Genomic DNA, 14,389 nt, shown 5'->3' on the forward strand with positions numbered 1-14,389 from the left:
TACTGAAGAGCCTTGGCCCAAAACGCTGACTGTTTATTTCCCTCCATAGATGCTGCCTGACCTGCTGAGTTCCTCCAGCATTTTGTGTGTGTGTTGCTCAAGATTTCCAGCATCTGCAGAATCTCTTGTGTCTAAAATCATCCCCAGGTTAGTTAACAAAGAATTTTTTTCAATAATGAACTGGACTCATTTTCAAGGATTCTTCACCTCATGTTCTCGATATTTATTGATTATTTTTTATTGTTATTATTTCTTTTGTTTCATATCTGCACAATTTGTTGTCTTGAACACTGGTTGAATGCCCAAGTTGGTGCTGTATTTCACTGATTTTGTTATGGTTATTATTCTATGGATTTATTGAGTATGTGTGCAAGAAAATGAATCACATGTATATGGTGACATACATGTAATTTGATGATAAATTTACTTTGAAATTTGAATGCTAATAGGATGTGTATCTATAAAGTTCCACTTATAACAGTAGTCATGAGATCCAGATCAAGGTAGGAGCCCTTTCAGATTTTTCTTTAAACCAGGCTGACATGACTTACAGGACTAGCAATTGAGACATTACTAGTTCAAAAAAAGGTTATTGAACTGAAATGTTCACTCTGTTAACCTCTCCCATAGACGTTGCAGACATGCTGCATACAGTATTTATATGCATTTTCAGTTATTTTCATATTTCTGGCATTTAGTACATTGTGCTTATGCTAGGCCATATTCCACGCTGACTCTTTCAGATAATTATTTTTCACTAACATCTGGAGTTTTTTTAATTTCTCATCTGCCTTGTACCTGCTGATTTTTCTGTGTTCCTTCTTTCCCTCCCCAAATTCTCTGAATCTTAAAACTCATTTATCTGTAACTATTCCTTAACTCTTCCAATAGATCACTGACCTGAAAAGTTAACTGATTTTCTTTTCCCAGGAGATACCTGATCTTCTATGGCTTTTTTAAAGTCATTCTAGTATTTTAATTTTATGGCCATGTATGAAACTGATTTTTGCTAAATCTGGTCATTGGTGGCACAGCAAAAGAATAAATGCCTGAAAAGCTAAAGATAAACATTATCATGACTGCAGCAAAATCTTAAATGATGTAGCTGATTTTAATCCCCTCAGGAAAATCCAAGGGAGTGCAATCATAGTTGTCTATGTCCAGAAAATTAACAAAAACAGATTCATAGAGAAATAGTGAAGACAAGTGGTATAAGTCATTATTTCTCTTCACAAAATGCACTGTTCTACTAAATCCTCAGTCCAAAATACCAAGCATTTACACCTTCCCTCTCTATCTAGGGTGAATTAGAACATGATATCCTTAAGTGGCCTTGCTCAAGAATGTGTATTTTAAAGTAGGTCTTGATAGTTTGATTGGCAATGTAATGAGATCATTGCCTTGAAACTTCTATCTGTTGATAACTGGGTGTTTTTTTTATTTGTTTTAGTTTGCATATGTTTTTTGTGGGAGAAATACCCTCTGTCTTTGCCTTATTGCATATCTGGGGCTAGGTGAAGCTGTTGTTGGTGCCTAAACTCTCCTAGTGCAAAATTTTCCATTATTCAGCATTAACAATGTGACAGGGGTGATATAAATGTTTCTGCTGTGGTTGATATAATGTCTGCTGCAGCTCAGATTTTCTCTGCTCTCCAAGATGGCAATAGGTATTTCAGAACTAACTCCATTTGTAATTGTTTCAAGAGTGGATTCAAGTGTTTCTTGAGTCCATATGTCGAAAAGATAGTTCCTCCACTTTCAAAAGTACCAATACTTATGTGCATATGTGAGGCAGACCACAATCTGATGATTTGTTGCTGAATTAGCCTCTTTGACTTTAAGGTAGATTTGGTAGCACTAGCAACCTGCAACTGTTAGAATTGATAAGTTCATGATTGTTGCAAAAGATGTATTTGTACCTTTGACTCTTCAGCAGCTGTTTTGCTTGATGGTGGTAAGAATGGGCCAATAATTTGTGTCTTGCTGCATATCAGCCAGGCTGAAGATGATGGATCTGTCATATAATGGCAGCCGTTGGACAAGATACATTTTCTGAACTGCATGTGACGATACTTCGAGCTGGTTTATCTACTGATATTTGCAGTAAACCAACGCAAATATATTGCCAATCTGCGAATGCATGGCCACTAATGTCACCTAAAACCAATCTCTTTCTGTGGCGCTGGCTGCGCCCATGTTCCCACATAAACACGCACAGACACAACACACAGACCTATGAGCTAACAGATGAGAAAACAGAACAAAGAGATTCAATTTATTGGAAGAACATACAAAATAGGAAAAAAAACGTATATTGAAGTTCACTAATGCAAATATTATTGTCAGGATTAGAGATGTACATATGTAATTCTTGTTCAAGATGTGGACATCAGCACCCAGTGTATCGATTGGTTGACAAACTTAATGAACAAGGACAGTTCCTATATATCAATTGACTCCCAAGGTTGGTGACCAAGCAGTGATTCACAATTCTGGTCTAAGTTTTAAGAGGCCGATAAGGATCGCTTTACCCAAAGCTGTGGGAGGGTACTGTTCGGGATGGAAAGCATTTCCATATCAAAGGGCTGAGTGTGCTCAGCAGTACAGTAATTAAAATGCAGTGGTTTGGGCTGTCTGTACTGGCATTGAGGCAGAGTGTTGTTGAAAGTGAGTGCAGTGTGCAGCGGTTACTTTGCCACATTTTTCTGCAAATACACTTATAATTTTCTACAAACATCAATCCCAGTCCACACTCTTCTGTGGCTGGCTTGCTTACAATCCAAAACCATTAAGAGTTGAAAGTATTTTTCCCTATCAACCCTCTCATTGTGGGTTTGTGCATTGACTATTTTTATTCTGCTTGTTTGTATTTCCTTCAGCTAAATTGAAAATCAGACTGTTTTCTGTTTCTATTGAAAGGGTTGTTTCTTTACACTTGATTTATTCCCCTCTAATTCCCCTTCCCCATTTAGAAAGCACCCGTGTGTTATCCAATTACTGTTACTGGTATATGGTCTGATATCATTGCTATTATAAACAGTCTATGTCAGGCTCAATGGATGGAGGAAATCAGTTCTTCATTACTTCCTAAAGAGAGGATCTAAATGTTGTATTTAGTGCCATAAAGTGGATCGATTGAAGGGCACTGACTGTGCCAAGGTTTCAAAATAAATAAATAAGATGGAATATATACATATTAGTATATAAGTAATTTCCTGCATTCATCCGGGCATTTATTTTTCATTAATTTTGGATCTAATTTAAGGAAATTCATGCTTCTTAGACCAAATATATTCCTCTGTTTCATCTATCATCTCATCATGTTGCATTAAAAATCTGCAAATGGTTTCTAAGTGCTTAAAAACTCACTTTTATAAACTTCAACACGAGGAAACTTTATAGTTCTTATCTCAACAATGTGTGCTCATTTTATTTCAAGGTATAATTAGCAGAGGCATTTAATTCAGGTTAAGAACTGCTATGCCTAGTTCTCATATTCGTTGCCCATGAGACAACTGCAGTCTTCATCTCCAGCGTATGTTAACAAATTAGTTTTGAGAACACTTCCACAGGCTTGTTTTCCACATTACAATCACGTTTTCACCATCCAAAGGCTGAACTTTTTCCTCATGACTTTGTCTCCATTATGGTCTATTAGCCACCGATAGGCATTCTCTTCTTCAATCCTTGCCACTTATATCCTTGTTTATAAAACTTCTCTGAACCTTTTACTTTAGCTTGCATTGTCAGGTTACTGGTCCAGTTTTATATTTCTTCTTTATTTCTGCTTGTTTCTGTATCTATCATTTCCCTTTGCTTTGTGAAGCTCTGAAATATTTTAACATATGATGTGCTTAAAAATGTTACCAGTTGTTCATGCAGTCATCTAAAGTATTGCTAAGTGTATATAAGAAACTATAACAAATGAAAATTATTTCTTAACTAAATACAAATAAGTAGAAATGGGCACAAGTTGCACTTATGTTAAATCTACTCAAGGGTTTGTCTTTAGAGTGAATAACATGGAAAAATTAAAGAAGAGGCTTGACATTAATTGGTGGACAAATATAGGTCACTTAATCTAGAAATGAAATGCTTATACAGTGTATATAAACATAGAGAAATGGTTTAGTCTTCATCTGTGCCTGTACTAGGGGTTCTTGAAGCTGACAGCAGTGTCTGAATTGGAAGAAAATTCACTTCCCAGGATAAGTTTTCATCGGGGTGAAAAGCAGAAGGAGAAAAGTCAGTTAATGAGCCACTCACCAGAAAGTGGAAACATTTTGACTCCAGCCATGGTTGGAATGTATGTATGTGATAAGTGTAACAAAATGCACCTTCTGAGGCAGCTCCTTTTCCATGTGAATTATGAATGTTACTTCTTGAAATAATTCCAATTCCTTGACATGGAAAAAAAAACACAATAAAAGCAATGCTATTACATCACTGTAACATTAAATACTTTGGATCTTCAGTATTATTATGACTCCTGTTGATGTGCTTCCTGGTGTGACTAAAGTGGTCTATTGTGAGAGTCACATGGTGTATCCTTACTTGGGTTTATGGAGCTTAATATTACTTTTTAAGGGACATTTGTAAACTATTGTATGTGTGTCACCAGTTTATTTGAGCAGTAAAGTGGTATTAAGAAATAGGGGCAGAAGGAGTTCGTTAACCTGATCTCATATTTTTCTATCTTTGAAAGAGAAGATAGATTTATTTCTAAATATCACTTTTAACAGGTCGACGCATTTACTGTGGAGACAGGAATGCAAAGCAGTAAAAGGAGAGATAACTGAGAGCATTTCTGAAGAAAAAAGCTTTGGTAGGGAACTTAGTGGTAGCAAAATTTCAGTCTTTACTGTGGAAGACACTAGCAGTATGCCAGAAATTTGAGAGTGTCAGCGGGCAGGAGTGTTGTTGTATTTCTAAGGAGGTGCTTGGGAAGCTGGAAGGTCTGAAGGTAGATAAGCTACTTGGATCTGATAGACAACACCTCAGGGTTCTGAAAGAAGTAGCTGAAGAAATTATGGGGGTGTTAGTAATGATCTTTCACGAATCACTAGATTCTGGAATGGTTCCAGAGGACAGGAAAATTGCAAATGTCACTCCAGTCTTTAAGAAGGGAGGGAGGCAGAAGAAAGAGAATTATAGGCCAGTTAGCCTGACTTCAGTGTTAGGGAAGATGTTGGAGTCCATTATTAAGGAAGACATATCAGGGTACTTGGGGGCACATGATAAAGTAGGCCAAATTCAGCTTGGTTTCCTTAAAGGGAAATTTTGTCTGACAAATCTGTTGGAATTCTTTGGAGAAATAACAAGCAGGATAGATAAATGAGAGTCAGGGGATGTTGTTTTCTTGGACTTTCAGAAGGCCTTTGACAAGGTGCCGTACATAAGGCTGCTTAACAAGGTAAGTATCTATGGTATTACAGGAAAGATACTAGCATGGATTGTCTAACTGGCAAGAGGCAACAAGTGGGAATAAAGGAGGCCTTTTTGAGAGGACTAGTATATAAAAGCAAGGATGTAATTGTGAAGCTTTATAAAGCATTGTTCAGACTGTATGTGGAGTGTTTTGATCTGTTTTGGGCCCCTTTTCTAAGAAAAGATGTGCTGGTATTGGAAAGCATCCAGAGAAAGCCCACGAGCATGACTCCTGCAAGGAAAGGGTTAATGCATGAAGAGTGCTGATGGTTCTGGGCCTGTACTCACTGGAGTTTTGAAGAATGAAGTGGTGATGTCATTGAAACCTATTGAACAATAAAAGGCCTACACAGAATGGATGTGGAGAACATGTTTCCTATAGTGGTGGAGCCTAGGACCAGAGGGCACTACCTCAGAAGTGAGGGACTTTCATTTAGAACAGAGGTTGAGAGGAATTTCTTTAGCAGGAGGGTAGTGAACCTGTGAAAATCATTGCTACAGATGTTTGCGGAGGGCAAAGTATTGGGTACATTTAAGGTGGAAGTTGATAAGGTCTTGATAAGTCAGGGCATTAGACGTTATGCGGAGAAGGCAGGAGAATGAGGTTGAGAGGGATAATAAATCAGCCAGGATGGGATGTCGGAGCAGACTTGATGGTTTCAATGGCCTAATTCTGCTCCTCTATGGTCTTATGGAGGCAAAGGGGAAATGTGGAGGTGCGAAAAATGATTGGATGAGAAGTTGTAAACTGTTGATTACTAGGGCTCTTACTAATGATTAAACCCACACTCTAATGCTTGGTAAAACTGATGCATCATGTTGTTCCTCTGTTGCCTCACTTTAGCTACTGTGCATGCACCAAACTATATACAGTCCTCTCAGAATGTTGTTAGTGTGGATAAAACAACATCTCGTAAGAACACAGCAGGATAAGGTAATAGCAGGGAAAGTTACTTTGTGGAAAGGAAAGTAAATAGCATGTTCATACGGAATTTGAAGCTCACTATAGGAATGCACATTGCAATTTTGAACCTTTGGGATCAGCCTGAACTTGTGTGTGCATTGACCGGGAGGATGGGTTTGCTCACTGGTTTAAAGAGGTTTTTGAAAAAGAACAATTGGGATGGATGTGGATTCACTCTTGTGGATCTGAAGAGAGCTCTGGTACATTGTTGGTTTGATATCAGCCAAGTAATTCAGGGTAGAGTGATAATTGGCTTTGGAGGAACGTGCATGCTGTCAGCATATGAATCAGAGCTGATCATAGTTTTCAGGTGAATGGGAAAAATGAGGAATAAAGATTTCAACCTGAACAATGCTTGTAAGCTGATTGGCTGGGATGTGGAAGGTCCATTTCTAGGCAAAGTAAGATTGAATCAAAAAAAATGGATGGCTGTGGAGATGAAGGTACAGCAGTCAATACTGAAACTCATAAATGTTTTCTGTATTTTGCGGTGATTAGTGGCTCCGAGAGTCTTGTTATTGTGAGAAAGTTCATTGTTAGAAGTTGATATTAAATGTAAACCTCCGTGTTCCATGTGTCAGTAGTCCAGTTGCTAAGTAGCAATGCACAAGAAATCAATGCAAACAGGCCATCAAGAAGATAAATTTAATTCCTTCTGTGTATTTGTACCCAGCATATATTAGAACATTCAAGAGAGGAAGCAAAAAAAACTGACAGAACCAATAAGTGGCCAGGGAATCTCACTTAACCCAAAGCAACACTTGAATAAGCTGAATGTTGAAAGTTATCACAGACAGACAGACATACTTTATTGATCCCGAGGGAAATTGGGTTTCATTACACTCGCACCAACCAAGGATAGTGTAGAAATATAGCAATATTCAAGACAGAGGAGATGATAGTGGATTTCAGGAGACATCCCTCCGCTATGTCTCCCCTCACAGTCCTCAGCAGCCCTGTGTCCACCGTGGAGAACTTCAGGTTCCTGGGAACCACCATCTCTCAGGATCTGAAGTGGGAGCAGAACATCAGCTCCATCCTGAAGAAGGCCCAGCAGCGGATGTATTTCCTGCGGCTCTTGAGGAAATATGGTCTGCGTCAGGAATTGCTGCTGCAGTTCTACACTGCAGTCATTGAGTCTGTCCTGTGCACCTCCATCATTGTGTGGTTTGGAGCCGCCACCAAGCAGGATAGAACCAGACTACAGCGCACAGTGAGGACTGCCGAGCGCATCATTGGAGCCTCCCTGCCCTCTATTGTGGACCTGTACTCTTCCAGGTTGAAGAAGAGGGCGGGGAACATCATAAAGGACTCCTCCCATCCTGCGCACGGACTGTTTGATCTGCTTCCGTCTGGTAGGCGCTTCAGATCCCTCCAGACTAAGACTAATAGGCACTGGAGAAGTTTTTTCCCTACTGTGGTCACTTTGCTGAACAGTTAACTGCCGGTTAACTCTCGGCTAACTATTACTTGGATTGCACTACCTGTATGTATAATCTATATTTTCATTTATATTTATCATTATTATTGTTATGAGCAGAGAGACAACATCTGCCGGAAGTAAATTCCTTGTATGTGCATAGGTACTTGGTGATTAAAGTCTGATTCTGATTCTGATATAAAACCATAAATAATTAAATAATAATAAGTAAATTATGCCAAGTGGAAATAAGTCCAGGACCAGCCTATTGGCTCAGGGTGTCTGACACGCCAAGGGAGGAATTGTAAAGTCAAGGCTTCACTATCCATGAAGGGATTTTACTGAAACACTAAATTTATATACAGACCCAAGCAAGTATTTGAGATATTAAGGTGGCATTTACTTCTAGCCTTTTGACTTCCATTGAAGTCTGGCACCAAGTATTAGCTTAAATATCCTGGTAATTATTAATAAACCTTGCAATGATAGCAGGATGGTAAAGATGTTATCAGTATCTCTAAATGGGAAAGTTTGCAGAAACAGGTTTTATAGGCAGAATTGCTGAAGCTTAACAGTATTGTACTTACATTATGTGGCATAATCCTTCCCACAAATATCCATACTCTGAGGGGCCATTTAGCAGTTACTGTGCAGCTGTTACACAACGTTTTAATTAACTCTTGCCCCTTTCCCATGTTATTGTGCCTGAAATGATCTACATGTTACTTATTGCAATCACATCTGAACGATGTTGAGCTGCCTTCACCAAAAGCCTTCCAAATACATGGGGGAAACATTATTAATGGCACACTCTATAAAATGAATAATAATAATAATAAAAAGAATAATTTAAACACTTGTGTTCCTCCCTCCTGAGAGTGTTTAGTATAATTAAATTTGAAATATTTTTCTGTTAGCATATAGTTAGCTGCACCTACCTCTTGGTCAAATGTGATAATATACCTAGGATAATTGTCACAAAATGTATTGTTTGGGTATGGAGTTAGAATTAGACGTTCCAGAGGTTGCAATTCGTAGCTCTGGTAGCCATTGTAATTTGTGGCCTTAGGAACTAGATTACACTTAAATCAAATGACTAGTTAGTTTGTATACAAACACTATAAACAACAATGTCACTGTGCAAATTCTATACATAAAAAAGAAAGTGAAATTGCATTTATATTGCTCTTTCAAATTTCCAAAAATGACTGGAAATCAGTTTTCACTCTGGAGGAGTGATCTTCAGGTCCATAACGCTGGAAAAAAATATTGCCATACAACTGGATTCCTTGGCCATTTTAGTTTGCTTTTTAGTCCCAGCAAACATCCAACTGGTCCATTGAGGATATGTGCAGGACCACTTTAAATAAGCAGCATGCTCCATTTAGTGACATAGAGTAAACCTTGTTTCTGTAGTGCATTTGACTAGAATCTTTGTAACACATGAAGCAAGTTTTAATAAGCAAAGAATATTGCTACTAAATTAGGATATTAAAAACAACATGATTTATGCCCAGAATCTGCTGAATGCCAGCATTATCTGGTACAATACTATTAGATTTATGCCATGTGGCCATTTTAGTAAATTTCTTTCTTTTTTCTGTCTATACGTTAACTGTTGTCTTTATCAGTTTGGATATGTCCAACAAGTATAATCCTGGGTTGTCCCTTAACTTCTCCCACCATGGAAAAACAATGTTTGACAGGATATCATTAAAGCAGCGGCTTGGCCCTATACGGAGATGTGCAAAGTCCTGGCCTGTTACTCAGACGGCAGATACACAATGAATAGAGTGCCCTGTGTCTAGATATATTGCTTTCTTCTGTGTGCTATCTTAACCTTCTGCTATTTGAATGTTTAAAACTACTGGATATAAAATCATTCCTGTGGAAATGATTAACTCAGTCTTACGCAGTTCTTTCTATGCTTTTTAGTACTAACAGATTTATAATAAATTAATTGATGCCTCTGCTGAAATGGGGAAAGGAATTTTACTCAGATGAATAAAGTACTTTCCCAAAGGGATTTTCAAGGTCATGGCTGGTTTATTTGAGTTATTAAGTTTAGATAGAAGCACTATTCTCAGAGTTTTTGAAAGTTATTTGGAAAGTTCAGTCAGCTTCATACTGTTTGAAAGTGTTAGTGTGAGAGTAGAGTTCTTTTGCTTGTGACATATAGTGTTAATATTCTATCACTTTTTCCAATTTCCACTTTTTTCAGCATTCTCTTTCACACCGGTCTGGAGATTAGTCCGGCACCCATAAAGACAACACACCCAAAATACATGGTTTATTACATCAATCTAAGATTAGATTGCATATCATTTAGAAGTGTCGAAGATCAGGATTAATTTCTTTTTTGCCAATTAGATACTGGACATGAGGTGGACTAAAGGGGAGAAGGCATGATTCAGGGGAGAAGAACTTATTTTACTGCTGAGAATTAACTTAAAATCAAACATAGTTCTAATAATTAGCACTTTCAGAGCACAATAGTAAGACAAATTTGTGATGGTGAAGAGGTTGGAAGGTATGATTTCAACCTTATTATTTAGGGTAATGGATCCCATTTTTTGCTTTAGAAATTTCTGGGTATGTAACTTAGAGGTGGACTGTCCTATCCAAAACACAGACAAGAGCACATTCATCATACGAAGGGGAGTGACTGCTTAGATCAATTTGTGTTTGTAATTCAGCGATCTGCAGTTTGTTATTCTGAAACTGAATTTTCATTGATGTTTTCAATTACAGACAGAACGGGATATATTCCAGTAATCAACAAGGCGCCACATTGTCATTGTGGTGAACAGTTACAAGTGAAAGCAATTAAATGTACAGTAGAATCCTCTCATATGCAATGGGTCAGGATTGACAAAAGGGAAAAAGTTGCATAAAATCAGACTGGAATATTATGGTTCTGCGTAGATAAGTGCTGACTGTGTACCAAACAATGCTGTGATTTGATAGCATTTGTATCAGTTAGATTACTGTCAGAAGTTCATTTTTTTAAAATGTATGCTCATATGCTAGCTATATGCATGTGTGCGTGTGTTAGTCCATACTTTGAAAAATTGAACAGCAATAGGTTTGCTAAGAATTATTGGTGTCAATATGTGGAAATAATACTTTATTTCCAATGTGTGGCGTCTAGCTGTCCCATTTTAAGAATTTTCTGCTCTTACACTTCCACTCAAAAAAAGCTCTAACTTGCAATATGAGAGTTTTATATTCTTATCTTAAAATATTGATCCAAGTTGTCATAGACTCTGATTAATAGTGATGGGTGCTGGGCACTTTTCAAATGTGGCAGCATTAATGGTGTGTACGTTACTATAAAGTTATTTTTGTATATATTTAAAGAAGAAGATTAAAGGAGTCCAAAACACCTAAGTGTTGAGAACACCCCTTCAATGCAAATCAGTGCATTGGAATTTGCAATCTATAATCAACAATGAAGGGTTGTGGGGCTTTTTACTTAACATTGAATCAAAATGAACAGCACTGAGATTATATTACAACTTTGCGGTTTCTATCATCATAAAATTAGCTGAATGAATTTCAGAAATGAAAAGTAAATGCTACCAAAGAAATTAAATATTTTTCATATTGGCGAGACTCTTATAAAGGACAAAAACACTGAGAATGAATCTTAAATAGACGATTTGACACAGGAAAAAAATCTTTAGAAGTGATTTTAAGTGTCCCAATGTTGCGACTTCTTGTTTAAGGAGCTACATTGCAAATCCCTCTTCAAGAAAAAAAAAATTTATAAACATTTTCATTGTTTTTATTAAATATATGAAATTTGAAATATGAATTCTTAAAATATAGTTGAAGGGACACGAAGAGCTTCACTGTTGTAATCGGGATGTGGTGATGGAAACTAGTCAGTTGTTTAAATACATGATTTAGATAAATATGATACTGACATAAAAACAATATACCATATCAGAAATCAACCACACCTCTGTAAGAATTAAAATTCTGTACCAAATGATGGCTTGCATGGATTTACCCTTAAATGTTTATATTTTTTGGCATGCAAGTTACTCTGATCAGTGTTTTTCAGAAATTCTATAAAATTCATATTTTCAATTACAGTTCCTTATATATATTCAGGTCAATGAAAATTATCTTAGACAGCTGTGAGTAAGAATGAGGAGAAGATTGCAGTCCATTAAATGCTGCTTGGTGTATCATCATTATAAGAATATTTAAACAATTAATGTTCATAGATTATGGGGCAGAGTGGTGCAGTTGGTAGAGCTACTGCCTCAAAACTCTAATCATGTATGTTCACTCCTGACCCCCCGTGCTCTCTGCATGGACTTTGCATGTCAGGGCTTCCTCTGTGTTCTCCAGTTTTCTCTACAACCCAAAGGCTTATAAGTTGGTAAGTTAATTAGGCAATTAAGTAAATTATTTTGAGTATGCAGCGATCGACTCGGGTGAGTTGGGAGAAAAGGCCGCAGAGAAAATTAATGGCAGAATGGAATTGCTGTATGGACTTGATGGGCCAATATGGCTGATTTCCAATGATATATGGAATTGCTATATGGCAAACCTTCTACTAGCTACAGAATATGGAGCACACGAACACAGGAACCAAGTGGTGGTTATCTGAAGCACAAATGGATCTTCAACTAATAATGTCTTTTGTTGAAAATGTGGTAAATGCAAGAATCTTAAAAGGGAATTTGTGTATCATTTATCTCCTTACCTCTGCTCCACTTAGGGGCTGGCTCATGATAAGCTGCCAAACTCACCATTCCTCAGGTAGAGTATTCATTTTTGTCATGACTATTAGCGGACAAGCTCAGTGTAGGCCAGATCCCACCCTTTGTAATGTCCATCTGAGCATATTTCTCGCAATTTATTGGCGAATAATCTCCAGAAAGGACCCTGCTTCATCTGTTCCCTTCTTAACTTCGCTGTGCTGAGGACAACAGTGATATTCTTACCGTCATTCCACAAATTTAGTGCAGGACTGAGATCAAAGCTAGCCATTTTCTTTATAATTCAGTGATGTACAGGCCAACACATTTCCAAATGGTCTGCATTGATATTACTGAGATTGTGTTGATCACTGGACATGGTCTGGAATTGAAATTTTGAATGTTATTTAACCACGGAGGTTGACATTTAAAAGCTTGCTGCAGAAAAATTATCTCTCTCATAGTTCAATAATCCTTCACACCCGTGGAATACATTAGAGTGACACGTGTAGAGGCTGCTGTTATGAAGCCACTTTATTAGTTAAAATAAAATACAGATGGTGCAAAAGTACTGTCTAATCATGCAACAGTGTTTTAGGAGAGAGTTGAATCTTGGGCTAGTTTGAATCTAATAAATAATTATCTCTTATTTTATAATTGATAGTAACTCTATCCTGGTAGTGTTTAGATTTGGTCGTATAAAGTATAAAATGAAATGTGAAAATACAATTGAGTATAGTCAATTGCACTTAATAAGCATTATTCATTTGATTTATTCATGTGATTTCTGAGGTATCTGGTGAGTGAATGACAGATACCACCTTGTCTTAGAAATAATGCTTCTTTTATTTTCCATTTAGTATGGCATTTTATCATGACTCAGCCCCTGAAGGGGAGCAGGGGTAAGGAGATAAATGGAGCTGTATTAGTGTGCAAGCGTCAGAGTGTGTAACAGAGAGCTGCTGACTGAGTGGCAGTGGAAGCGGCAATATAAAATATGAGCACCTGAGAAGTGATTGACAGAATAAAATGAAGAGTTAAGCATTCCTCTGTTAGAATGAGCAAACATAATGTTGAGGGTCAAGTTACAAATAACAATGGAAACGCAGACGAGAAGTAAGAATTCTAAGTGTGAGTTATAGGTATGCACAGTGAATGCCAGAATGATTAAAGTGAATGACAGGATTGCGATTCAGTTTGAGGACTCCCAATGAAAGTACTTGACCCTCAGCATTATGTTTGTAAAAATTATTCCCTATAACTGACTCATAGGTCTTTTTTTTTGATATGCTTAAAAGGAAGGGCGACTTAGGAGAAAAATCTACTGTATCAGACTTTAATATTACCCCTTTTGTTCATCTATCCTTTAATTTTACCACATAAATAAAAACAAAATGCTGATTTCTTTTTTTGTTAATCTCTTTCCACACAGTGTAAAACCAAGTGGAAAAAATAAGCAGATATGGCATGTCTCTCAGACGGTAAAAATGTTGAACATGTAGATGTACATAATGAATTTTAAAGATCAGAATTATGTATCTCTGAGATTTTGAGATTCATTCAAGGGGTTTAGATAATAGGATAAACAGCGTAAGGTTCCCAACCATACTTTTGCCACCTAGCACCATGATTGTGTTGACAGCTGTGTAACACACTCCCAGCCATCTGTTACTCTCTATGGCCTGGAAATGACACAGTGTGATATTAGCATGTGTGTTTGTATGATTGACTTTGTCTGCTATTTTGTTGAAGCCAGTAACTTGGTTATCCTAAATTGTTTAGAATCCTCTTTAAATGTAATAGAGAGGATAATTTCATTTAAATGCACTAAGCATTTGTCAGATATTATCACTGTGTAATAAT

The 14,389-nt window shown here is 37.2% G+C and overlaps 1 protein-coding gene across 15 annotated transcripts in view; it reads left to right on the forward strand.

Moving 5' to 3' along the window:
• The window catches only part of sox6 (SRY-box transcription factor 6), a 598,739-nt gene that overhangs the window by 24,591 nt on the left and 559,759 nt on the right, over nt 1-14,389 (forward strand). Inside the window, exon 1 of one of the 15 annotated variants that reach the window (XM_073049419.1) lies at nt 84-147. The exons of the other annotated variants lie outside the window; for them this stretch is intronic. The gene's annotated coding sequence lies outside the window, so the exon portion shown is untranslated. Of the gene's footprint in view, nt 1-83; nt 148-14,389 lie in introns of those variants that run through there. 15 annotated transcript variants of the gene reach the window in all.

The sequence above is a fragment of the Hemitrygon akajei genome, chromosome 6 (assembly GCF_048418815.1).
Source record: "Hemitrygon akajei chromosome 6, sHemAka1.3, whole genome shotgun sequence".
Taxonomy (NCBI): Eukaryota; Metazoa; Chordata; class Chondrichthyes; order Myliobatiformes; family Dasyatidae; genus Hemitrygon; species Hemitrygon akajei.